The 13984-nt window shown below is 39.4% G+C and overlaps 1 long non-coding RNA gene across 1 annotated transcript; it reads left to right on the top strand.

The window, feature by feature from the left end:
• The first annotated feature begins 10963 nt into the window (after positions 1–10963).
• LOC131679292 (uncharacterized) lies at positions 10964–11640 on the top strand. Its single transcript, XR_009303823.1, has 2 exons — positions 10964–11096; positions 11153–11640. It is a non-coding gene; the product is annotated as an uncharacterized LOC131679292 (long non-coding RNA).
• The last annotated feature ends 2344 nt before the right edge of the window (positions 11641–13984 follow it).

Raw genomic sequence — 13984 nt, 5'->3', positions numbered from 1 at the left:
GGACGCACATTGTATGGTAGAACTCACTTGTATCATTATAAAAAAGGCCCTTTTCAGGGCCACCAAACTCATTTCAAAGAATAAGTCTGCATTTTCTGTTTCATGGACTGTTTCTCCCTGGAGAATAATTTGGGTTAAACCCTAAATTATGATTTATTTCAGTACGCAAATCGCAAATAAAACCTGAAACAAACTGGAATGAAGTGGAAAACATTTTTACTAGGCGCATTCAAAAAAGGTTTCAATTCTCAAACATTTTACCAAGGTTCCGTATTACATTACTCTCTTTACCCTGAGTGTTTGATAATCTCCGTATTGGAAACACAATTTCAAATTTGTTCTTTATCAAAAATATGTGGTCGTCCTGAAAAGGACAGTTTTTACAAGAGCATTTCTTTCTCAGCGTTAAATTTATACTTTCTTTTCGGTCTTCTTGGGCAGCAGTACAACACTTCAGCAGCAAGGTTTCCATTACAGCTGCTGCTCGGACACGTTCAGCATAATTTGCTTTCCACAGTAGACGGTGAATTCGGCCCACGGCAAACTGGCCTGCGATTCGAGCGGACTTTGTCTTTCCCTTAACTTTGCCACCTCCGTTCGTAAAAATAGGGCGAACACTGTTACCTTCCGCGCGAAAAGCCCGTCTTTATATACCCGCTTTGATGTGTATCGAAGGGGTGGAGCTTCGAAGAACACATATTGAGGACAACACAAAAAAGGACGAGCTTACATTGTGCTGTAGTCAGGTATAAAAACTCAGCATGCTGTTGCTCACGCTCAGTTCGTTTCCAGCATCAGCATGCAGCAGTTCGTTTGCAGCATCTCCCGCAAAATTCAAACCGCCGTCCGTTTGCTGCCGTCAGAAGAGTTGGCCAAGCACGCCGTCTTCGATGGCACCAAAACTGTTACCATATACACCAGCTCCAAGTAAATTTCGAACACTGCCTAAAGAAAAGGCCCTTTTCAGGGCCATCAATTTATCGACAAAGAATGAAATTGAAGTTTTGTTATTACAAGCATCAGCTTGTCAAGAGCGTTGGATGGTAAGTGAGCCACTTGTGAACAATACCGTCACTTTCACGAGAATGGCACAAAATCAAAAATTATTTGTGATTTATAGACAGTTTAGTGTAATGATTCAATTTACAAAAATCGAACATTTTCTAACGTTTCGATATAGGTGCTCCGTTTCAAAATGTTCGGCCAGAATACTGCCTGTTTTTTCAAACGTGAAAATCTGCTGTTGTATTGAATGAAAACCTTCGATTTTTGCGCTGATTGGAAATAGTTGTGACTAATTCTGTAGAATGTACAATTACTGAAAATAACGGATTTTGTGAAAGCAGTGGTCGGACCGTACAATTCGATTCCAAGCGAGTCTGGCTTTCGTTGGAAGGTCCATCTCTGACAATAGAAGAAAACTATTTTATTTTGAATTCAACTACAACTTCCTTGAAAACAGCACAGCTAAAAAATTTTTGGGAAAAACGCGCAAACCTAAATTTTCCACTATAATGGAAACTGCCTGTGCCCCGCCGCACAGCATCATCAATATTGATAGTAATTCAAGCCGGGAAGAAAGAGGTTGTAAGGCTATGGAAAACGAAAATTTCATTTATATCTTACTGGAATATAATTGGCTGGTCCTGAAAAGAACTTGTTGGTTTGTGGTTTATTTTGGCTCACAATTTAGGCCTGCTCGATTGCTGATAGCTGTGAATTTCTCGCAGGGCGACAGTTTCTCGGCCTTATTCTGCGAGTCACTTGAGTCGCGCGATTCTGACAAGCGAATGCAGTGAGAGAAGTCACTTCGGATGAACACCGATGAACTCTCACCTTATTCTTGCAGTCGCAATTGAGTGACTCCAATCGATGCTCCGTGACTTTTCGAGTCAAAACATTTGAGCCAAGTGACAGAAGTGATATCTAAAGTAAAACTCGGCAAAAGTTGCTTTTTCTTCTGTTGCAGTAACGTATTTAAGAACACAAAACAATGTAGAGACAAAAAGGTGAGTTTATTGATTATTTTTATTTTTTGCAATTTCAAACTAACGTAGAAATTATTTGAAAGAAGTAGGAATCAGTTTGTTATCTGATCGTTTCACGTTCGCCGTAACCTAAGAGGAAAATTAATGAAATATTCTGCTTTCTAGGTTGAACGTTACGAACCGGAGGCGGTTAGAAGTCTTGGCGGCTCAAGTTATTGTTAACAAGGTTTCGTCAGATAGCGTATGCAGAAACATTTGGGCTACCATCGTTAGTGTGTTATGAGTAACTACTGAAGCTTTCCGCTGATCAGCGCTCGTCAGCGAGTTCGACGTTCAGACTCAAGCTGCGTATACTTTTTCTCGCGCACACTTATAGCTGAGCAATGTTTCATTTAAAACAACACTTCAAAAATACGCTCGTTTCTGATGATACGGAAATAAAAAAGCTTTCTGGAATAAATAACCAAAAGATTAAGCTACCATAACCCTATATTAATACTTGCGTCCTTCGAGCCCGACTAGAAATAATGCTTAGTATCATTTCGGATTCCTGGACCAGCTCTACATCTTGCAATCCTCTCATGACTGTGAATTTAACTCTTGTAAATCGTTTTTCAAATTCAAATAGCATGAATAAAGGTACAGAGACCCGGTCATACCATGTAGCATTGTGAATAGATTCTAGCTCGAATGAACAACCGATTCCGAAGCCGTCTGAGTTGGTACCGGTTGTTGCATTTGAGCTGGAATCCATTCAGGATTCCGAGCCAGTTCCAGGACGGCTTTGACCGGATAAGATCTGTAGAATGAGGAAGCAGCACTAGCAGGTTTAAGTACGTTCTAATAAGCCGGAGCTATTGGATTTTTTCAACTGGCAAATAATGAGGAAATTACTTATCCACCAATTATATAACAAGCGCAGAGAACAGGCATCCAATGAATTTAATGAAACCCTCAGAAAGTTAGGAATGGGAACACGTACTTCGTTAACTTAGTATATTTGCAATATCTAATCGTTTCAATATACAAAGTTTGTAAGCTCATTCCTCAGATATATCAACTGATAATTTACTTACCAAAGTCGACATTCTAGCCATCAATGAGACTTTGTAGAACAATTGTTCTACTGTGGATATAATCGGTAATAGTTGTATCGCCGAAACTAGCGCCCCCATTCTAGAGCTGGTAGTGCTACTATGGCTATTGTTCATGAAATTGAAAAAGTCAGTGTAGAGCATGACGAGAGTTTATGTTGAGTCCTTCAGAAACTCTAGCGAAATCTTCTTTCAGCACCAGCGGCTGCTCATTCAGGGAGCCATTCGCGCGAATACCAGAGGATTAAGGGAACGGTCTCATGTAAAATTTTTAAAATAACGATTTTCTTGCTCCATTACGTATACATTCAAAACTAGGTGTGTGAACTTTGATGTTAAAATTGGAAAAACTAACGGATAATAGGATATAATTCTAAAATTATATAGTGCGCTACAATGCCTCACTAACTCTTTGGTCATACGAGTAAGCTTTTAATTTGAAAAAAAAAAATAATATTAACTCCGCCATTTATAAGTTTTGATGCTAAATAGGTCAATAGATGCGGAATTAGGTCTCTCCAATTTCTTATTGAAACAGGGACACTTCTTAGGAAGAGTGTTAAACAATGTTCATAATGTTCTCGAAAACATCGCAAAATAATGATGCTTTTCATATTGTTGTCCCTAAACCGCTAAGTATTTTTTTGGAAAGGCCGCGTCTTATTTTTTCCAGATCACTCAAAAAAATTAAAATAGGTCATTTGGAAAAAACTAAATCACTGTAGAACCGTGTTTATTTGAAGATTTCCCATTCAAACGTGATTTCGTTAAATATCATTAGATTTGAATTAACATTCCGCTATGTAGTTATCAAATTTCGGTTATGTCACAGACATTACCAGCCCATCTTTCGTTTTGCTCAGCGATTCTCAACCTGGGTCCGCGGACCCTTAGGGGCCGTGAAGTCGTTGCTGGGGGTCCACAAAGAGGAAAATCTTTACCGGACGGATATCGAAACTTCAAGTTTTTTATCGTATCTGACTGAAAATAATATATTGACAGCATATAGATCGATGTTAAGCCGTGGGGTCCGCAACTGCCCAGGTGAATTTTGAAGGGGTCCGCGACCGCCCACGATAATTTCGAAGGGGTCCGCGATGACCCAAGGTGATTTCGAAGGGGTCCGCGAAGCAAACAAGGTTGAGAACTGCTGGTTTAGCTTATCCCACATAGTTGCACATTTTGATATAGCCAGTACCAAAAAACAATATTCAGCTGATTTAGCTTTAATTATATATCATTTCAACTTATTGGTATTGGATTGTTCTGATACACGTGGATCCGTGTTCCTCTCAAGATTTTGAAAACACTCCGGTAGGTAATATGCGTGACATAAAAAAAACTCATTTAACCCTCCGCAAACCAGATGAGATCACCACGCATGCGCTAGTTTACACATTATAATACATGGGCTAGCCTGCAACCAACAATTATTTGGTTGTATCCGACCCCACCTGGTCTGCGGATGGTTAAAATTTTCAATGACATATAATGTTTAGTGTGGAAGCTTCTCGTAACATAACTTTTTATCGGTCTTCTTAGCATAAGGTACTAAGTTGCGTTACATGATAAAATGCCGAAACATTCTGACTTCTGCGGTAGCAGAAACAAGATTAAGTCGCAAAACTCTAAGCTTGTTCATATAACCCTAATCCACGTGTTTTCCAAATTTTCATCGCCTACTTGCCCTACCTCAATGGCAAAATTATTCATATCTACCAGTCCATTTTTAATTGTATGTCGCTATACGTTGCGTTGTGACGATGATTTTGGCGGATTGCACACTGAATTCATCATGTTTTACTGCTGGTTATCTAATAAGAGTTACTTAGGAAGTGGTAGGTAGGAATTCATACCAATCCGACCCATATTAAAACCTCAACAGCATGATAGCCATCATTACTGGCCACTCTTTCATAGGTGTCGCAGAGTGGGTAGTTTGGAAGATCTAGGATTCGCTCCAAGCAAACCATGTGACCTGTAAAGCAAAGTTTATTAGGTAGTTGTTTAGTTAGTCTTCGAGTACATGATCACACGAAAAAGAAAAGATCTTGTTTGGTTTTAGGTTCTTTTTAAACTCTGGATAGCCGGCTACCGAGGATATCCTGTTTTCTAATCAAAAGCAATTTGAACTCCACACGGCCGACCGTGGGAGAATTGTCTAGGAAGGTTAATCTTATCTGCGTAATGGAATCACTATTTTTTTAACTATTTAGACAGATTTTGCTATTCCTTCTCTACGATATATTTAATAGATTGAAAACTACCGAGTGATAACACGTTATACAGACAAAGAGTTATGATAGCGCGAGATGTTATAAATCATAGAAAGTATTTCCTATTTTACGTATTGGATGACTTCTAAAATGCAGGTATACGAGCGATAAAAACGACCATTGAAATGAAATACAAAGGATCATTAATCTGTTACACGGGCTGGTTCGCAATTAAGGAACTTGAAATTAAATTGATAAAAACAGACACGTCGAATTTTCAGTACGTATTGACCCGCGATCATCGATACTAGTCAGATTAAAGCCTTGTTGTGGCTGATTTCCAATCAGCTATTCGTTTTTACAGTAGTGTTTTCTTGATTAGATCTGTTCGCACCTTCTCATTCTGCTACTATCGACAGAAGGCTGATAGCACCCAGTCGTCTCCGGTCTAAGGACCAACTGTCATCAATAGACTTAGACTCGCGTGGAAGCATGAGATAGGAGACTTGTGAGAACTAACACGGCAGTAAAGAGATTAGAAAAACAAAGAAACAACATGCTCCGTCCGGAATCCGAACTCAGCTATAAGCTTCTACAGCTGAATCGAAACTCCGATCGAAACATGACGTCCCCTTGTCATTCTAATCTCTTTAATGAAAACTGCGTTATCTCTGCTTTAACCACCTCCATTTCTAATTGTATGTCGCTATGACATAAAAAATGGCTCTTGTGGAATTCGCCCTCCCACCGTGGTTAAAGCCCTAATAAACAATACAAAAAATATCTAAAAACGTAAGCGTTAAAAGAAGAAAAAAACTTGAACAAATTATTCTGATGAACCACGGCGATCTCATAGCTGGAGCTATGTGGCCAGGGAATGTTCCTTTATAGTCACGTCGACGTTACACCAGGAGCAAACCACGTCGACACGTTGTAAATTTCATCGAAAGTCACCATTAACTCAGAAATGGCGCAACCTGGTGAAGAACGAATCGAATGTCCATATTTAACCTAAGTCCTATAACAATTCTCCGTAATCTGAAGAACAAGTATGATTAGTTGTGCGAGACATTCCGATTAGAGTAATGCAACTATCATGTCGAAATATGGAGAGATGGAATCCGTTACGAACAATACTTGGAAAAATTTCTTTCCAGGGTAACCATTTTATGACAAATGCCTCGTTTAATTCCACTATAATGTATTCTTTCCAGGTATTATAAACGGTGTAAAAAAACATTAATGAATCAATTGCTCAGTCTGCGTGATGTGTGCGGGGACCGTCTGAGGTAGATCAGTACGTTGCGTTTTCAGTTTAAATGCTCAAACCAACATGACAAAGATAATATTGTTAGTGCTTTTTTGCCCAGAAGATGAAGGCATAGACCTTCGAAACGCAAGTGATAGACGCAATAAAATATTATTGTAATAAACCCGTGACCAAACGCCATCTCTCTTTAATTGATCCAGAAATTTAACATTTTCAATATACGATGCAGAAAGAAATCATAAACGGTTTATAACGCTACAGCTACACCAATCATGTCAGTATCGCACCCATGGACAACAGTTCAATCCGGAAATAGAGAGCAGAAGTCAGCAGCATCCAACGAGAATCGAATCCAGCGCATCATTCGCCAAAGCGAACATAAACGGTCCTTTTCAGGACCACCATCATTTTAATGAAGAATTAATTAGAAGTCTTTCCTTTTCCGAAAAATCCCATTGTTTACCTACATATTCATATAAATAATTCAAAGTGTATTCTACTTCACTCCGGTTATGTCTCTGACATTACCCACCCTGTGACCTGTGATTTTTTAGGTCACAATATCGTCGCTTTGGTCACTGAGCCCAGCTTGTATATATTTGTAAATATTGTTATTTTTTTGTTGTATAAATAAATAACAGTGTACGGTCTATCTCGTGTATTTGACGACGCCTGTTCTTTGTTTATACTTTGAAATTATTGTTCGTAAATGTCTAAGTAGAATTTAAACGTCAAACCGTTACTACTCCGTGCTTGCATGTTTGAGTCGCGTGTAAGTTCTGCTTAATAGCCCTGGTTGGTGTCAAATGTAGGTTTCGTTATTTATTTGTTCATAGATTTATTTACTTATTCATTTATTTATATATTTATGTGCTTATTTATTTATTTATTTATTTATTTATTTATATTTGTTATTTATTTTGCTTGTTTATTTATTATTCATTTTGTTATTATATTCGTTATATTTGTTCATTATAAAAAAAAAATCAAGGAAACAAGTACCGCACGTTTAGCATGTCAATACATTGTACTAAAATTTGAGCATATTTCGTGACACCAACCAAAACGATAACATGTTTGTAAACGTCAACCATCATCATTCTGTCATCGCATCATCATCGTCATCAAATGCGGGGTGGCAGGATGCGAGGAGGCGCGGAGGGTATGTGTTGGAAAGTGGACAGGGCAATGATAAAATGTACCGCGAAATCTTAATGCGGTCTCTAATAGTTAACCGGCCCGGAGGAGTGAAGACCCACAGCAGCGATAGTCACCGACCACAAAGTGACCGCGCGTTTCGTTGAAAGTTTTCGGTATTTGTGCCAGTCGATCTTTAGGATCTAATTTCCCGCCGTTCAGAACCGCCACACGAACGCAAAGTTTTGTTCGGCCAGTCGAGTGGGATAAGTGTGGTTACCGGTTTTTATAGTACTACAGAAGTACGAGTACATCGCGAGTGCAACAAAAGGTCAGTGTTTGGCGAAGTCAAAGAACGCCGTTGAAGACACCATTCCCTAAGTACCGGCAGGTTTTGGTGATAGTGACCGTAAAAGCTAAAAAACCCACTCGACTTAGTGTTAGACACTCGTGTTTTAAAAATGCGCATTGTACCACTCCCCGGGCCCCGTAGTGAAACGCAGTCCTCCGCTACGAATAGGCCGAGTTGCTGCTTCATCTGGAGTCCCCCGTCGCCATCGTCCGTCTGTTCCTGCACCACCATCGAAGCCCATCCCGCATCCAGCCTGAAGAAAGTCGACCAACGATCATCACGGCCACAACGGTATCGCCAGGAGAAGGTTTTGGTGAATAAAAGAGCGCAAGTAAAAATTCAAAAATATTTTCTGTTTGTTTTCAAAAGAATAATTAATAATAAATTACAAGTGTAAGGTCTCTATATACAAGTTGTGTCGTCCATTTTGTTTATAGTGTAGTCCTTTTTGGTACTTGTTTCCGCCGAAAATTATTTACGATTCGCTCAGTGACCATAGTGTGGGAAGAAAAGTCCGCCCAGAGTGAATTTCTTCAGGAGACAACCGTGAAACGACCCTAATAGCTGGTGAGTACGAATCATTACACTAAACTGTCTATAAATCACAAATAACTTTTGATTTTGTGCCATTCTACGTGAAAGCTTGTGAACAATACCGTCGTTCACAAGTGGCTCACTTACCATCCAACGCTCTTGACAAGCTGATGCTTGTAATAACAAAACTTCAATTTCATTCTTTGTCGATAAATTGATGGCCCTGAAAAGGGCCTTTTGTTTGGGCAGTGTTCGAAATTTACTTGGAGCTGGTGTATATGGTAACAGTTTTGGTGCCATCGAAGACGGCGTGCTTGGCCAACTCTTCTGACAGCAGCAAACGGACGGCGGTTTGAATTTTTCGGGAAATGCTGCAAACGAACTGCTGCATGCTGATGCTGGAAACGAACTGAGCGTGAGCAACAGCATGCTGAGTTTTTATACCTGACTACAGCACAATGTAAGCTCGTCCTTTTTTGTGTTGTCCTTAATATGTGTTCGTCGTAGCTCCACCCCTTGGTTGGTCGACCACATATTTTTGATAAAGAACAAAATTGAAATTGTGTTTCCACTACGGAGATTATCGAACACTCAGGGTAAAAAGAGTAATGTAATACGGCACCTTGGTAAAATGTTTGAGAATTGAAACCTTTTTTGAATGCGTCTAGTAAAAATGTTTTCCACTTCACTCCAGTTTGTTTCTGACCATATTTGCAATTTGTGTAGTCCACCGGAGGAAAGCCTCCCTGCAAACAGTAAGCGACGAAGGCCGTGTAAAAGTGCCCCAGTCACGGTTGGCGTTAGGAAGCCTCATCGCTACTGAACAGAAACTGTCGGCCTGCGAGAAATTCACAGCTATCAGCAACCGTGCGGGCCTAAATTGTGACCCAAAATAAACCACAAACCAACAAGTTCTTTTCAGGACCAGCCAATTATATTCCAGTAAGATATAAATGAAATTTTCATTTTCCATTGCATTACAACCTCTTTCCTCCCTGCGGGGGCGCAGGCAGTTTCCATTATAGTGGAAAATTTAGGTTTGCGCGTTTTTCCCAAAAGTTTTATAGCTGTGCTGTTTTCAAGGAAGTTGTAGTTGAATTCAAAATAAAATAATTTACTTCTATTGTCAGAGGTGGACGAACGAAAACTAGTCTGGCTCGCTTGGAATCGAATTGTACGGACCAACCACTACTTTCAAAATCCATTATTTTCAGTAATTGTACATTCTACAGAATTAGTCACAACTAACGGAGCACCTATATCGAAACGTTAGAAAACGTTCGATTTTTGTAAATTGAATCATTACACTAAACTGTCTATAAATCACAAATAACTTTTGATTTTGTGCCATTCTACGTGAAAGCTTGTGAACAATACCGTCGTTCACAAGCGGCTCACTTACCATCCAACACTCTTGACAAGCCACTTTCTGATTCTTGTAATAACAAAACTTCAATTTCATTCTTTGTCGATAAATTGATGGCCCTGAAAAGGGCCTTTTGTTTGGGCAGTGTTCGAAATTTACTTGGAGCTGGTGTATATGGTAACAGTTTTGGTGCCATCGAAGACGGCGTGCTTGGCCAACTCTTCTGACAGCAGCAAACGGACGGCGGTTTAAATTTTGCGGGAGATGCTGCAAACGAACTGCTGCATGCTGATGCTGGAAACGAACTGAGCGTGAGCAACAGCATGCTGAGTTTTTATACCTGACTACAGCACAATGTAAGCTCGTCCTTTTTTGTGTTGTCCTCAATATGTGTTCGTCGTAGCTCCACCCCTGCGTTGGTCGACCACATATTTTTGATAAAGAACAAAATTGAAATTGTGTTTCCAATACGGAGGTTATCGAACACTCAGGGTAAAAAGAGTAATGTAATACGGCACCTTGGTAAAATGTTTGAGAATTGAAACCTTTTTTAAATGCGCCTAGTAAACACGAAACTGTAAACAAACACACAAATGATAACTTTTTATTTTTTGTCATTCTACGTGAAATCTACGATATTGTTCACAAGTAGCTCACTTGCCATCGAACGCTCTTAGCAAGCTACTTTCGGATGCTTGTAATAACAAAATTTCAATTCAAGGAAAGCCTCCCCGCAAGCAGTAAGCAACGAAGGCCGTGTAAAAGTGCCCCAGTCACGGTTGGCGTTAGGAAGCCTCATCACTACTGAACAGACGGCCCTATTCTGCGCGGCGAGTGAGGTGAGACGCCAAAACTCACTTCATTGTCACATGACTTTTGTCACCCTATTCTACGAGTCGAGTCGGGTGACGTGAGTGGTTCATTTCAGGGTGAGTGACAAAATGAACCTCAAGTGACTTGGTATTCATTTTGCGAAATGTCAAACCATTCAAAATGATGGCGGTTTGTTTTCGGAGTTTGGATTTTTCCGGTCTATCTTTCTTTTATTGCCGTAGACCAGGGAGATTTTCCAGCCAATTGGAACGAAACGGAGCAATTATCTGAACGTAACAAATTATCGGCAGGTATATGCACACTAGGTATGTACTAATACATATTCGTTTGTTGAAATCGTTTTGCCAATTCCATATTTCAGTCCTGGCGGTAATTGGTCAGCTTATGACAACGGAACACGGAACGGAATATCACTACGATTGATACTGCATATTACGACCGAACAGTTGTATCGATTTTATTCTCGAATCTCTGAGAAATGTATCAGCGATTTCTTTGAAAAATTAAACAGCGCATTAATCTGGCCGAAGAAAGTCACCGATGGCTAGCCTTGGATGGTATTTATCAAACACGGAAGGTGCTTTGCAGCATACTCGTGTGTGGGCAGTTGTTGTAAGGTGGCATCTGAACCAATCATTCCGAGTATTTGTTCATCGGTGAGAGCGGTAGTGCATTGGAACCTGCCGCATTGTTTTCTATAGCGGAACTAGCAAGTTCAAAAAAGAAATTGCATGGTAACGTGATAGTTTCACTAGCTAGGACCGGTGATAAGTTCAGTAGTCGATAAATAAGGCTTAACATATTAGAACGACTAATAATCTGCCTGTGTATCAAAAATGTACAAGAATACAGCAATAAAAGTCTTTAATCAGCAATTGATAACTAAGCATTGAAACATTTGCTAACACGAAATTCTACAGTGATGAACTTGTTCATACAGGCCCGTCATCAAGCAATCTCGGTAAAATGCTGGAGCCTGAATAGAAAGCTGATATAATAGTAGAAGGAACTAACGATTTGATAGATGGTAAACTTCAATTCATAGGTGATGCAATATCCGCAAGCGTATGTAAAGGTCAGCGTTTATGCCGGGCCTTATCTTATGTACCGTGAGTAATGTATGTGACAGGAGAAAAAAGTTTACTCTATTCCTCGTTCTTTACAGTCCAGTATCATCGAACATCTTGGTCAAACTGGCTTAGAAAATCAAAAAATCAAACGGAAAATTTGAACCAAGTAGGTACTTTCTAGCTGGAGGAAATGCATGTCTGGTGCTATTCACGTTCATCATACTAGTGTTTACTCAAGTTATTATCTGTGGTTCTGTTAACTTTGAAACCTGCTGGACCAGTCAGGAAGAGTGTCGTCTTCAAAATTCTACCTATACCCATAACGACGAATTTCATTATATTACGGTCTTCACAATATAATATTTGTTTTTTTAACATCTGCATGAAGGCATCCAGAACATGTCAGGATCAAATGTTTGCTAAAATTATCACTTTGCTGATGTGATCTTTGAACATAAAACTGGCAGGTCAAATCCTGAGTAGAGTTTTCAAAGAATTAGATGGGCTACTTGAAATCAAGGATCCTTTTGAAATTCTGCTAGTTATGGTCGGAATTCCGGTGATGAATCATGAATCCAATCCTCTGCTAGTGCTGCTGACAGCTGTTTTACTTTTTACGGAGGGACTCAAACTATATCTCAGACCAGCACAGTATCTAAAACGTCTTGAAGGCATCCAATTATGAAATGTTGAATAGATATTGAAATTATTATTGAATTTGTTTTCAATTCACTACTTGCAACCCAAGTTTCTTACAACTTTCAGTTACTCTGAGCGGATTTTTAACTTTACCCATCTGGAAGATCAGTCGACTACCGAAAAAGTGTAGCATTGTCGCATTGGGTATGTGGTTATAATGTATAAGCTCTGGCTTCGTAGAGTGTGTTCCAGCTACCTCTTTTCGCACTCGATGGTTGGTGTAAAATGGATGTTTATTTCATTAAGTAGTCTTTTTAAAAGCAGTAACATCATAGTAGTTGAAACTATTTCAGTAATACAAACTGATAGAAAATGCAATTTTATGTCACATGGGTATTATGCTTGGGTGGTAGCACTGATGTGAGTAGTAGCTGGTCTCGTAAGAATTTTTCATATCGGTATGATTGTTTTAGTATCCCCTTTATTGCTCCTGTACGTGAAGTATGTCAGAACTAAATTTCGAAATTTCAGGGAGTTAAAGTACGTGCCTAAGCTTGGTCCTTGTCGAAATTTAAATGGCAATGTGGATGTGGAAAGCTGTTCGGTTCCGTTTGCTGTTCTTGTGCCCGACACATCTGCATTGTTGCTTTCTGAACCATAATTTCTCGAGTTTGGGTAAGGTTTTAGAAAAATGTCTTCTATAGTTCATGGGAAAGTCAGGTAGGAAGGAATTAAATGTACCAACCATATTCTCACTACGCGAACTCCGTTTATAATACCTGGAAAGAATAAATTATAGTGGAATTAAACGAGGCATTTGTCTTAAAATGGTTACCCTGGAAAGAAATTTTTCCAAGTATTGTTCGTAACGGATTCCATCTCTCCATATTTCGACATGATAGTTGCATTACTCTAATCGGAATGTCTCGCACAACTAATCATACTTGTTCTTCAGATTACGGAGAATTGTTATAGGACTTAGGTTAAATATGGACATTCGATTCATTCTTCACCAGGTTGCGCCATTTCTGAGTTAAGGGTGACTTTCGATGAAATTTTCAACGTGTCGACGTGGTTTGCTCCTGGTGTAACGTCGACGTGACTATAAAGGAACATTCCCTGGCCACATAGCTCCAGCTATGAGATCGCCGTGGTTCATCAGAATAATTTGTTCAAGTTTTTTTCTTCTTTTAACGCTTACGTTTTTAGATATTTTTTGTATTGTTTATTAAGGCTTTAACCACGGTGGGAGGGCGAATTCCACAAGAGCCATTTTTTATGTCATAGCGACATACAATTAGAAATGGAGGTGGTTAAAGCAGAGATAACGCAGTTTTCATTAAAGAGATTAGAATGACAAGGGGACGTCATGTTTCGATCGGAGTTTCGATTCAGCTGTAGAAGCTTATAGCTGAGTTCGGATTCCGGACGGAGCATGTTGTTTCTTTGTTTTTCTAATCTCTTTACTGCCGTGTTAGTTCTCA

This window comes from Topomyia yanbarensis, chromosome 2 (assembly GCF_030247195.1).
Source record: "Topomyia yanbarensis strain Yona2022 chromosome 2, ASM3024719v1, whole genome shotgun sequence".
Classification (NCBI taxonomy): domain Eukaryota; kingdom Metazoa; phylum Arthropoda; class Insecta; order Diptera; family Culicidae; genus Topomyia; species Topomyia yanbarensis.
The sequence above is the reverse complement of the archived record's forward strand: the minus strand, read 5'-3'. Positions and strand labels throughout refer to the sequence as shown.